Source organism: Salmo trutta, chromosome 13, assembly GCF_901001165.1.
Source record: "Salmo trutta chromosome 13, fSalTru1.1, whole genome shotgun sequence".
NCBI lineage: Eukaryota > Metazoa > Chordata > Actinopteri > Salmoniformes > Salmonidae > Salmo > Salmo trutta.
In genome coordinates, this window is record NC_042969.1 from 15825350 (window position 1) to 15838820 (window position 13471).

The 13471-nt window shown below is 43.7% G+C and overlaps 1 protein-coding gene across 1 annotated transcript in view; it reads right to left on the reverse strand.

Annotated features, from left to right (window-relative positions):
* The window catches only part of LOC115205301 (dystrophin-related protein 2), a 201349-nt gene that overhangs the window by 130144 nt on the left and 57734 nt on the right, over positions 1 to 13471 (reverse strand). Inside the window, exon 2 of the mRNA XM_029771117.1 lies at positions 11265 to 11394. The gene's annotated coding sequence lies outside the window, so the exon portion shown is untranslated. The remainder of the gene's footprint in view (positions 1 to 11264; positions 11395 to 13471) is intronic.

A 13471-nucleotide genomic window follows, 5' to 3' on the forward strand; every position in this document is an offset into this window, starting at 1 on the left:
TTCTGTAGAGGCTTCCTTCTTTTCACTCTGTCATTTAGGTTAGTACTGTGGAGTAACTACAATGTTGTTGAAATTCACTGCTCAAATGAGGGACCTTACAATTATCTGTATGTGTGGGGTACAGAGATGAGGCAGTCATTCAAAAATCATGTTAAACACTTTTATGGCACACAGAGCGACTACATGCAACTTGTTAAGCACATTTTTACTCCTGAACTTATTTTGGCTTGCCTTAACAAAGGGGTTGAATACTTATTGACTCAAGACATTGCAGCATTTCATTTTTTTATGAATTTGTAAAAGATTCTAAAAACATAACTCCACTTTGACATTATGGGATATAGTGTACAGGCCAAACCTAAATGTAATCCATTTTAAATTCAGGCTATAACACAAAATGTGGAAAAAGTCAAGGGTTGTGAATACTTTCTGAATGCACTGTAAATAAGACTTCTGTTCTGTGACTTCAGCGAAATAACAGAATGCTATCCGTAGTCTTTCCAAAACAGTTGAGCACTTCTTCAAGCCCCTTTATCATTTATCATTTTACCAGCCAATATAGAATAATATTGAGTCATATTTGTGTTTGAGACCCTTGCTAAACCCTTAGCATCCCTAAAGACAGTGTTGCTTGTGGCCAAGTACATCGGCTAATCAAGCGTGGTGCAGACCGTGTGTATCAAAACAGTAACAGGTTCAATCCAGCGGATAATTGCATTCGTTCATTAGTTCCACCCCGGAGGGCTGAGATGCGTCTGACCACCTGACAAATCAAATCCAAAAATGACGATGAAGAGATTCATAAATGTGACAAACTGTGGAACACACACACACACAAACAAACAAACAAACAAACAAACACATAGCTAACCACACACATAAACACACAAACACCCACACTGACGAAACTTCAGTTTCTCACACAGAGAAAACACATGCAAAAATCCTCATTGATTGCTAGCAACGTCCTTCATCGCAAAGACCCCTCCGGCAAGGAAGTCTTCTCCCGAGCAGTGTCTGGCACCATAAGGGATTAGTTCCTGGCTAATGAATGGCAATTTGGTGGTGTTCTTAGAGAGCGGAGGGTGGACCTGGTTTCCAATCCCTCCGTGACAATTACTCAGTGCTCCCTGGGATTAGGAATCAGGTGCTAAGCCTGCTGGGAAACCTGGAGAATGTGAATAAACTCTCTGCCTTTGGCTGTGACATACAGCAACACTGACCAAACTCCCAACACACACACTGACAGACACACACACACACCACTGATCACACTTCCAACACAACACATACACACACGGATCAATGGCTTCACACTTCCCCTACTCTCCATCACACACACACACACACACACACACACACACACACACACACACACACACACACACACACACACACACACCTGAACAGCAGTTCTACAATGAAGGTGCTGAGAAAGCATCATTCATCCTGACTCGTCGAGCCCTTACGATGATTGGCTCCCCAATGTGTTTCAGCCACATCAATTTAGATTAACCAACGACGCCAGATTCACATTTGAAACAGCTCTATCCGCATCAGCAGGCAGAATAGAAACCCATATTACTTTTCATTGATGACACACTACACTACATCCACTGTACTTATGCAATGATGATCTAATTTATTTTAACGCTATTCAAGGTTCTTGTCTCGATGGTCGATTTCAAAATGATGATCAATTTACTCTGATTAAACAAGACAGGGTTGGGCCCAGAGCTGTACTGTACTGCAGGCAATCCCTGCTCGTAAGCAAGAAAAATGTCTTGCTGCTCCCAGCTTCGATACAACAGGACACTTAAAGAGTTCAGTACGACATCCATATTCTCAGTAATATGATGAGTGTAAATGAACTAGTTATTGAACGAGTTATGTCACACATCCATATTCTCAGTAATATGTAAATTACCTAGTTATGTCACAAATGCAGTTAACAAAAGTATATGGAGATGTCTGCTCTACTCAAAATGAAAACAAACTGACTGCAGCATTACCGCAAAAATGGAAGAAGTAAGTGGAAGGGGGAGAAGGTAGGGAACTTGTCTGTCGGCCCTGCATTAAAGACCAAAATTGGCTAAAGAAAATTGTTATAAATAAAAAGTATACCAGTTTAATTTAAGGACCATAAAATTGACAGCTGCGCCATAAAAGTTGGGAGGAGATTTTCAATGTATCAATTCCATGGCACATGGTTTATGAACTGATACACAAAACAACGCTGGATTCAAAACGTACAGTTCTTCTATTTTAATTCATATACAAAATTCTTGCAACCAATAGAATGTTATGTATAAGGGGAATACAACCATCCCGGCTCTGCAGACTTTGGTGTGAAGATACAAAATCGTTAGATCACTTATTTTTGGTATTGCCCATATGTAGCTTATTTTTGGTACTGCCCATATGTAGCTTATTCTTGGTACTGTCCATATGTAGCTTATTTTTGGTACTGCCCATATGTAGCTTATTTTTGGTACTGCCCATATGTAGCTTATTTTTGGTACTGCCCATATGTAGCTTATTTTTGGTACTGCCCATATGTAGCTTATTTTTGGTACTGCCCATATGTAGCTTATTCTTGGTACTGTCCATATGTAGCTTATTTTTGGTACTGCCCATATGTAGCTTATTTATGGTACTGCCCATATGTAGCTTATTTTTGGTACTGCCCATATGTAGCTTATTTTTGGTACTGTCCATATATAGCTTATTTATGGTACTGCCCATATGTAGCTTATTTTTGGTACTGCCCATATGTAGCTTATTTTTGGTACTGTCCATATATAGCTTATTTTTGGTACTGCCCATATGTAGATTATTTTTGTCGCAGGTTCAGGTAGTGACTCCCCGGGGATTTCAGTGGAACAAGTTGTTGCAGTGGGAGGGAAGAGACAGATAATCACAGTGAGGCTAATATCACTGGTATACTGTATGGTCTGTCTCCTGAGGTAAATCCATACAGCGAATCCTGGCTAAGGCAGCCATTTTGGACACTTCAGATTGGATAAAACAACTGTCTTGAATTTACCCAGGCCTTCCTAATCATGGCTCTGTGTCAGAACATATTTTTACTTTATTTAATGGTGAAAAATAAATCCTTTTGATCACTGTATTGGCGAAGTGAGAAAGATATGAAATGAATTTCATTTGCAGGAGGGAAGAAGAAAGGAGGGATGTTTCCCGAAGGAGGAATTGGAGCAAGCATCTGTCTCTAAACTAGAAAATGTCAAGTCCTGTTAATCTTATCTGAACGCCTGCCTGCTGACATGGATTTAATTTCACACAGGCGTACACAGGCTGACGTGCGTGAGTGAACACGAGGGCGCCCATACGCACACGAGAAACATTTCTCAGCTCAGACAAATGTTGTGTGGCTGTTAACTTAACAGACACACATCCATCAGCATCCCCCAAACACACACACTCACACACACGCGCTTCCACCCCCACATAAACGCAAACACCAACACACACATCACATTTGACCCCCATAACAAACACATACTGACACTATCTCTCGCTCTCTCTCCTTCTCTCTCATACACACACACACACATATACACACACAGGCACGTGCACAGATAGGGCTCAACCAGTGTGTTTTATTTTGATCACCTGCCCACCCCCAAAGGTCTGTGCACAGCCCTGCACACACACACACACACACACACACACACACACACACACACACACACACACACACACACACACACACACACACACACACACACACAATGTTCACTGGGGGAGAGTGAATAAATAGCCAGGCAGGCGTTCCATTGAGAGCTCAACATTCACAGTCTGTTCCCTGCCATCGCCATGCTCACCCTCATGCCCACCCCCATCCCCATCCCACCGGATTAAAAGCCAGCCTCTAGAGCAGAGGAGACAATAGAGATAAGCCTGGATGCTAACTGAAGGAAGAAGCACAGAGAGGAAGGATAGGAGGGCCAGTAGGATCCGGGGAGAGCACTGGCGGGGAGACAACGCCACATTAGCTCATCTTCAGGCCCGCTGCGCTCCACTAGGCGTCCAGAGGAGTGCACATGCACTGGGGCCGCTGGCTCCTATAATGGAGTGAGAGAGGGGAGAGGAGGTGGGAGGAGGAGCAGAGGGGAGAGGCATGTAAAGCAGAAAACTCCTCTGAGACATTCTGGTGTAGGGTTGTAGAGAGTGACTTTGGGGACATAGAGAGTGGGTGACTGGGTGTTTTCAGCTGGTGGGTGTGAGTTACGGGTCAGTGGAGCACCAGTGGTGGTGAGAGTGTCACAGTCTATAAATGGACAATCAGAGATTCTGTGGTCTGCAGTTTTCTAGGTCCTCTACAAAGTGATTTGTATCATCTCATTTGATTGTCCTATGTATCTGCCCCCGTAGCCATGCCTCCCTCAGAAAAGAGAATTGTGCATCAATGAAAATGGACTACCTGGTTTAAATATATGGCTAAATAAAAAAGAATAAGATGACAAATCAGTATGTCTAGAATACTCTAAATCTGTGATTAAAACGTCTCGGTTGAAGCCAAGACTAGTGAAAAGGAAGTTTGGAGGCGACAGGAAAGGCTTGATAAGAAGCCTTTGTATATCTTTAGAGATTAGTTTATGATTGGTTAGCATCAGTAAGGTTAGCATTAGCATGGGAGGTTAAAATTAGCATGAGAGGTTAGCATTAGAATGAGATGTTAGCATTAGCATGAGATATTAGCATTAGCATACCGGCAGGAGGACTGCCATACTATATTAGCTGCCTCTAAAGTAAACAGTTGGCTCTGAACATTCTGTGACACAGGAGAATAGGGACACACACACACACACACACACACACACACACACACACACACACACACACACACACACACACACACACACACACACACACACACACACACACACACACACGCACACACACACACACACACACACACACGCTGCTGCTAATCTGTTCAATATTTTACTCTTATTATCATCTATCCTGATGCCTAGTCACTTTACCCTGCCTTCATGTTTTTTATTTTACCAGGTAAGTTGACTGAGAACACATTCTCATTTACAGCAACAACCTGGGGAATAGTTACAGGGGAGAGGAAGGGGATGAATGAGCCAATTGGAAGCTAGGGATGATTAGGTGACCATGATGGTATGAGGGCCAGACTGGGAATTTAGCCAGGACACCGGGGTTAACACCCCTACTCTTACGATAAGTGCAATGGGATCTTTAATGACCTCAGAGAGTCAGGACACCTGTTTAACATCCCATCCGGAAGACAGCACCCTACACAGGGCAGTGGCCCCAATCACTGCCCTGGGGCATTTTATTAGACCTGAGGAAAGGGTGCCTCCTACTTGCCCTCCAACACCACTTCCAGCAGCATCTGGTCTCCCATCCAGGGACTGACCAGAACCAACCCTGCTTAGCTTCAGAAGCAAGCCAGCAGTGTACATACAGTATCTACCTCAAATACCTCATTCCCCTGCACATTGATCTGGTACTGGTACTTTCGGTATATTGCTCCATTCTTGCGGATTTTATTCCTCTTGTGTTACTATTTTCGTTTTAATTATACATTTTTTTGTTGCTCTGCATTGTTGGGAAGGGCTCATAAAAAAGGGCTCATAAGCAGGGGCTCATTAGCAAACATTTCACGGTAAAGTCTGCACCTGCTGTATTCGGCGGATGTGACAAATACCATTTTATTTTATTTGACATTAAAGTAATTATTCTGTGAAAATCTGACTTCTAAAAGTTAATATTCTGTTAACTCATACCCAAATAATGTTGTTGACTCGTCTTTATTGCCAAATTTTTTATTGGATAAAAAACAGTATAAAAAAACAATTTTAGATATTTAGATATCAAACAGACTATTTAAAAAATGCTTGCAACTTCCTCATAGAGAATGATTCCATCCTGCCTCATTGGCGAAGCTGGACAATCAATAATCGACTCGCATGAATATTTTTTATGACCGGTAGACGCCCATTCTGTTGTTGGGGAACGCCCACACCCTTCCAACAAGCTGCTTTTTAACATACAGTACCAATCAAAGGTTTGGACACACCTACTCATTCAAGGGTTTTTCTTTATTTTTACTATTTTCTAAATTGTAGAATAATAGTGAAGACATCAAAACTATGAAATAACACATATGGAATCATGTAGTAACCAAAAAAGTGTTCAACAAATCAAAAAATATTTTATATTTGAGATTCTTCAAAGTAGCCAACCTTTGCCTTGATGACAGCATTGCACACTCTTGGCATTCTCTCAACCAGCTTCCCCTGGAATGCTTTTCAAACAGTCTTGAAGGAGTTCCAACATATGCTGAGCACTTGTTGGCTGCTTTCCCTTCACTCTGCGGTCAAACTCATCCCAAACCATCTCAATTTGGTTGAGGTTGGGTGATTGTGGAGGCCAGGTCATCTGATGCAGCACTACATCACTCTCTTTCTTGGTCAAATAGCCTTTACACAGCCTGGAGATGTGTTGTAACTCTGGGTCTTCCTTTCCTGTGACGGTCCTCATGACAGCCAGTTTCATCATAGCGCTTGATGGTTTTTGCGACTGCACTTGAAGAAACTTTCAAAGTTCTTGAAATTTTCCATATTGACTGAACTTCATGTCTTAAAGTCATGATGGACTGTCGTTTCTCTTTGCTAGTTTGAGCTGTTCTTGCCATAATATGGACTTTGTCTTTTACCAAATAGGGCTATCTTCTGTATACCACCCCTACCTTGTCACAACACAACTGACTACCTCATGAAGCTGGTTGAGAGAATGCCAAGAGTGTGCAAAGCTGTCATCAAGGCAAAGGGTGGCTACTTTGAAGAATCTCAAATATAAAATATTTTTTGAACACTTTTTTGGTTACTACATGATTCCATATGTGTTATTTCATAGTTTTGATGTCTACACTATTATTCTATAATGTAGAAAATAAATAGTAAAAATAAAGAAAAACCCTTGAATAAGTGTCCAAACTTTTGACTGGTACTGTTTTTAATTAAACATTTTTGGAAGGAAACGTATTTCACTGATTTTGTAATTAATTATAGGTCATATTTCATAGAAATCTGGAAACAACAGACATTTACTTTAAGAGAGGGTAATTTCATCTGTCCTGCACACAAACTAATTAAGGCATTGCCTTACAGCAACAGCTGAGGAGAAGTAGTGTTTTTCATGCTCATTTGTATCAACAACATGGAAGCGCAGGGAACTAAACTTCCAACCTAAACAGGCCTTTGTCAATCTCCTGTCCCGAATTCTAAAGCAACCTAGATAAGGGAGAGGAGAGAGAGAGCGGGAGACGCAATCTCACTGCTGTGTACTTCTTGGCAAAGTACAGCAAGCTCTCCTCAAATGTCTCAGAGCAAGATAAGATTCTAAAAGGCTGCGACTCCAGAGGCGGATCTGGAGCATCGAGGCAGCATCCCCCCGCCCGGCCAGTCCGACTGAGCGTGCCAGAACCAGAGTCTGTGAAGCTAAGACTGTGATGTGCTGCCAGCCTGCCAGCCCTGGGTATAAAGGGGCATGGGCTGCTACCCCAGCTGCGTCGCCAAGGCAAAGTCCCCACCGCCTCATAGTCTCTTACACAATACCCCACAACCTAGCTAACACTCTCTGTATTTACCATTCTCCCCAACACTGAGAATAGTTGTGCTGCTCTGCTTCTGGGCTCTACAAGCTGGTGCTCTCTAATTTACAGCCAGAGATAAGGGCAGGTGGGAGGATATTACTTGTGGTTAGAAACTGATTGAATTGGCTCCAGCAGGTCAAACATACCTAAATGACAACACACCCGGAACTGAGCAGACGTAGTTATCTACCTCAGAGGAGAAGCCATGGCTTGTCTGATAGGGCCGGGAACATGAAGGGAAGTCAGACTGACTGACTGCTGGCTGGGTGTGTGTGGGGGGGATGAAAATTATTAATTGCATTGTGTGTTGCAGGTCTAGGGGCGGGAGGGGGGAGAGTAGGGAGGGAGACAAGGCCATGATCATGTGAGCCCGAACAATGTGTGGGAAGGAGAGTAAACAAATCCACACGGATATGATCCTCAGCTGGGGCATTTAGAGGGCCTGCGATGGAAGGAGGGAGGAGGCGGAGAGAGACAGAGAGACGGACAGACAGAGAGACAGAGACAGAGAGAGACAGAGAGAGACAGAGAGAGACAGAGAGAGACAGAGAGAGACAGAGAGAGAGAGAGGGAGAGACAGAGAGAGAGACAGAGAGAGAGACAGACAGACAGACAGACAGACAGACACAGACAGACAGCGAGAGAGAGAGAGAGACAGACAGACAGACAGACAGACAGACAGACAGACAGACAGACAGACAGACAGACAGCGAGAGAGAGAGACACAGAGAGGTCTTCTTATAACATATTTTCTATCAAACATAAAAATAAAAAAAATCAATTTCACTCTCAGTTGTGGAAAAACAACATAGGGTCAACAGTGCTACTGCCTGGTTAATAGCCGTAAGCAAACAGTTAACACACTGCAGACCTGACAATAACGCCTAGGAATGGCTGTCATGAGCCCTGCGCTCACCCCCTACTTTGACTGGCACTTGTGTGTTATAGTCGTTGCTACGCTTCACAGTCGAGGCCAACATTTCATATGGAAAATTGAAATGTTATTGGTGAGTGTGATATTGGTGAGTTTATCAGGTGACACCTGGAGATTGAATGAAATGTCTTTCTGTTCGGTTGACTTTGAACAAGACAACATCACCACTTTGATCAGGCCTCCGGGGAACCCAGTAACCCAGGTCCTGTGTCACATGCTTGGCTTGAGAAATCACCTCTCTCTCTGTCTGTCTGTCTGTCTCGCTCTCTTACTCACTCTTTCCTACTCTCTCTGTCTCTATCTCCTTCTCTTCCTCTCGCTCTGGATCTCTCCCTCTCTCTCTGTATCTGTATCTCTCTCTCTTTGTATCTATCTCTCTGTATCTCTATCTCCCTATAGCTCTCTCTCTCTCTCTCTATCTCTCTCTCTCTGTATCTATCTCTCTGTAGCTCTCTCTGTTTCTCTCTCTCTCTCTGTATCTATCTCTGTAGCTCTCTCTGTTTCTCTCTCTCTCTCTCTCTGTATCTCTGTCACTATCTGACTCTTTCCCTCTCCCTCCCTCCCTCCCTCCCTCCCACTCTCTCTCTCTCCCTCATCTCTCCCCCTCTGCATCTATTTCCCTCTCTCTGTATCTACAGTTGAAGTCGGAAGTTTACATATACCTTGGCCAAATACATTTAAACTCAGTTTTTCACAATTTCTTGACATTTAATCCTAATAAAAATTCCCTGTCTTAAGTCAGTTAGGATCAACACTTTATTTTAAGAATGTGAAATTTCAGAATAATAGAAGAGAGAATGATTTATTTCAGCTTTTATTTCTTCATCACATTCCCAGTGGGTCAGCAGTTTACATACACTCAATTAGTATTTGGTAGCATTGCCTTTAAATTGTTTAACTTTGGTCAAACGTTTCGAGTAGCCTTCCACAAGCTTCCCACAATAAGCTGTGTGAATTTTGGCCAATTCTTCCTGACAGAGCTGGTGTAACAGAGTGAGGGTTGTAGGCCACCTTGCTCGCACACACTTTTTCAGTTCTGCCCACAAACCTTCTATAGGATTGAGGTCAGGGCTTTGTGATGGCCACTCCAATACCATGACTTTGTTGTCCTTAAGCCATTTTGCCACAACTTTGGAAGTATGCTTGGGGTCATTGTCCATTTGGAAGACCCATTTGCGACCAAGCTTTAACTTCCTGACTGATGTCTTGAGATGTTGCTTCAATATAGCCACGTAATTTTCCTTCCACATGATGCCATCTATTTTGTGAAGTGCACCAGTCCCTCCTGCAGCAAAGCAGCCCCACAACATGATGCTGCCACCCCCGTGCTTCACAGTTGGGATGGTGTTCTTTGGCTTGCAAGCCTCCCCTTTTTCCCCCAAACATAACGATGGTCATTATGGCCAAACAGTTCGATTTTTGTTTCATCAGACCAGAGGACATTTCTCCAAAAAGTGGCCTTTCAAGTTATGTTGATATAGAACTCGTTTTACTGTGGATATAGATACTTTCATACCTGTTTCCTCCAGAATCTTCACAAGGTCCTTCTGTTCTGAGATTGATTTGCACTTTGTGCACCAAAGTATGTTCATCTCTAGGAGACAGAACGCGTCTCCTTCCTGAGTGGTATGATGGCTGCGTGGTCCCATGGTGTTTATACTTGCGTATTATTGTTTGTACAGATGAACGTGGTACCTTCAGGTGTTTGGAAATTGCTCTCAAGGATGAACCAGACTTGTGGAGGTCTACAATTTTCCCATGATGTCAAGCAAAGAGGCACTGAGTTTGAAGGTAGGCCTTGAAATACCTCCAATTGACTCAAATGATGTCAGTTAGCCTATCAGAAGCTTCTAAAGCCATGACATCATTTTCTGGACATCATCAAGCTGTTTAAAGGCACAGTCAACTTAGTGTATGTAAACTTCTGACCCACTGGAATTGTGATACAGTGAATTATAATTGAAATAATCTGTCTGTAAACAATTGTTGGAAAAATGTACTTGTGTCATGCACAAAGTAGATGTCCTAACCGACTTGCCAAAACTATAGTTTGTTAACAAGAAATTTGTGGAGTGGTTGAAAAATGAGTTTTAAATACTCCAACCTAAGTGTATGTAAACTTCCGACTTCAACTGTATTTCCCTCTCTCTGTATCTCCCTCTCTCTGTATCTATCGCCTTCTCTCTGTATTTATCTCCCTCTCTCTGTATCTATCTCCCTTTCTGTATCTACAGTATCTCCATCTCCCTCTCCCTCTTTCTCTGTGTCTATCTCCCTCTTTCTGTATCTACAGTATCTCCCTCTCCCTCTTTCTCTGTATCTATCTCCCTCTCTCTCATTCTTTCTCTCTCCCCAATTCAATGGGCTTTATTGGCATATGAAACATATGTTAACATTGCCTAAGCAAGTGAAATAGATAATAAACAAAAGTGAAATAAACAACAACAAAAAATTACAGTAAACATTACACTCACAAAAGTTTCAAAGGAATAGAGACATTTGAAATGTCCTATTATGGCTATGTATTATGTCTCTGTCTCTCTCTAAACATCATGAGAGGATAGGACTTAGAACTATGGAGGGAAAACAACACAGAACAGCGATCTCAATTTTGAAGCTAAATCTACAATCTCTCCACAACCAAAGAAATGAAATCGGTCACTAGTGATAAATTACCCAGTGGTGAAGACGTGATTGACGTGGCTGCAGATTCAGCGTCTCTGTGGAATTGGGTCGACACGTCTCTTCCCAGAGGTGGGCCAGTCGCTGGTGTCCAATGGTGCTCTCCTCTCCTCAGAGGGGGGACCTATGGAGGGAAGTGAGGAGGGTGAGAGAGAGACAGAGATAGAGAACGAGAGAGAGAGAGAGAGAGAGAGACCTTGATTTTGGACAAAATTACCTGAATGGACTACCACTAGCAAGGACTATCAAAAAAATAAACTTTGAACAAACCAAAACCTGCAGAAGAAACACAGCGGAACCTGGAAATACTATCCAACACAACACTGGGTGAGTAATGTTCCGGCAAAAAATAAAAGACAATAATCTCTAGATAATTGTGTTACTTAAAGCTTAATAAATAAGGCTCCTAAACTACCAAGCTGCTAGGAAAGAAACTGACCTGGCTGCAACTTCAATCAGCACTGAAGTTTGAAGTGAGATGTGTGAAAACCACCAACATCTGGAGGGCGGAAGGTGGAGATTGACGGCTGTCTGAGAGAGCTGTCTGCTCTACGGACTGAGGTGAGAGAACTTAAAGAGGTACACATGGCACTGAATGAAGAGGTGAGAAAGCTGAGGTGTGACAGAGACCAGGACACTCCTCCAGACAAGCCAGCAGAACAGCCCACCTCAGACCTGGACCACAACACCACAATAGGACAGACAACACAGGATCCCCTAGCCACATCATAATTCACACAGGCACAAATGACCTGAGGGCCCAGCAGGAAAGGGTGGCCACAGCACTCAATGGAGTGATTGAAAAAGCTTCTTCCACTTTCCTCAACGCACAAGTGGTTATCTCCACCCTGCTACCACGAAAATACTTTCCCCCTGCCACAATACAGCGGGTGACCCCCATACAGCGGGTGACCCCCATATAGCGGGTGACCACCATACAGCGGATGACCACCATGCAGCGGGTGACCCCCATGCAAGCATTTTGTGAGACTGTTCCTCAAAACCTAATGTCTACCTGGCCCACCACTCCACCCTGGCCTTTAAGACCAGGTCCACATCTACAAAGCAGCAATCCTAACTGTGGCCAGGACCGTGAAGAACATCACCCTCAACCGTAGTCCCAGCACCTCACACAGGAGCAACAGAGCAACGGACACCCCGCCCAGACCAGCGAGACACCTGCAACAAGAGAACCCACACCAAGAGGACTTACACCCAGACCACAGCCTCACCAGCCACACCCCAACCAGCTAAGACCACCCCTAGCAAACCCTGGCCACACCCTATATAGGCCCCCCCATATCAGACCTATGCCCCTTCTGCCCACCGCATGCCCCCGCCCCTACGGCAAGGACCTCAGCATGACAGCAGGACATATACCCAGGCCGTGAGCAGAGCTACAGGCCCAACCCCCACTAATACACCCACCCAAGCCCAGTCCTGTGACCGAAGAGGTATGTATCAGATGCTCAACATGCTCTGCTCACATCTACTGTGATGGTCTGTGCCTAAACCACACAAAAATAACACTAGACACTATGGAACACAAAGCTTTTACTATCTCATCCTGGAATATACAAGGTCTGAGGTCATCTGCCTTTGGCCTAAAGAGCAGGAACCCAGACCTCACTAAAGAAATTGTAAATACAGACATGGTCATCCTACAAGAAACAAGGTATAAAGGAGACGGATCCACGGGTTGCCCTCTAGGTTACAGAGAGCTAGTAGTCCCACCCACCAAACTACCAGGTGTGAAACAGGGAAGAGACTCAGGGGGTATGCTCATTTGGTATAGAGCAAACCTAACCCACTCTATTAAATTAGTCAAAACAGGAACATTATACATCTGGCTAGAAACTAATAAAGGAAATGACCTCAACATAGAAAAATGTCCTCATGTGTGCTACCTATATCCTCCCAGTAGAATCCCCATACTTTAACAATGATAGCTTCTCCATCCTAGAGAGGGAGGTCAACAATTTCCAGGCCCAGGGATATCTACTAGTCTGTGGCGACCTAAATGCCAGAACTGGACAAGAACCTGACACCCTCAGCACACAGGGGGACAAACACCTACATGGAGGTGACAGCATTCCCTCCCCCATATGCTCCCCTAGACACAACTACGACAACATAACCAACAAAAACGGGTCACAACTCCTGAAGCTCTGTCAGACGCTGTGTATGTACATAGTCAATGG